A 646-nucleotide genomic window follows, 5' to 3' on the forward strand; every position below is an offset into this window, starting at 1 on the left:
CAGTCTACACTGATAACACAAACCAGTCTACACTGATAACACAAACCAGTATACACTGATAACACAAACCAGTATACACTGACACAAACCAGTATACACTGACACAACCCAGTCTACACTGATAACACAAACCAGTCTACACTGATAACACAAACCAGTCTACACTGACAAAAAACAGTCTACACTGATAACACAAACCAGTATACAATGATTACACAAACCATTCTACAATGATAACGCAAACCAGTCTACACTGATAACACAAACCAGTATACACTGATAACACAAACCAGTCTACACTGATAACACAAACCGGTATACACTGATAACACAAACCAGTCTTCAGTGATAATACAAACCAGTCTACACTGATAACACAAACCAGTCTTCAGTGATAACACAAACCAGTCTACACTGATAACACAAACCAGTCTACACTGACACAAACTAGTATACACAGATAACACAAACCAGTATACAATGATAACACAAACCAGTCTACAATGATAACGCAAACCAGTCAACACTGATACAAACCAGTCTACACTGATAACACAAACCGGTCTACATTGATAACACAAACCAGTATACACTGATAACACAAACCAGTCTACACTGATAAAACAAACCAGTCTACACTGACGCA

General features: G+C 37.9%; 1 protein-coding gene across 1 annotated transcript in view; it reads right to left on the minus strand.

Annotated features, from left to right (window-relative positions):
- The window catches only part of kcnh3 (potassium voltage-gated channel, subfamily H (eag-related), member 3), a 37,022-nt gene that overhangs the window by 24,067 nt on the left and 12,309 nt on the right, over positions 1 to 646 (minus strand). The gene's annotated exons all lie outside the window — the stretch shown is intronic.

This window comes from Nematolebias whitei, chromosome 23 (assembly GCF_014905685.2).
Source record: "Nematolebias whitei isolate Nwh7 chromosome 23, NemWhi1, whole genome shotgun sequence".
Lineage (NCBI taxonomy): Eukaryota > Metazoa > Chordata > Actinopteri > Cyprinodontiformes > Rivulidae > Nematolebias > Nematolebias whitei.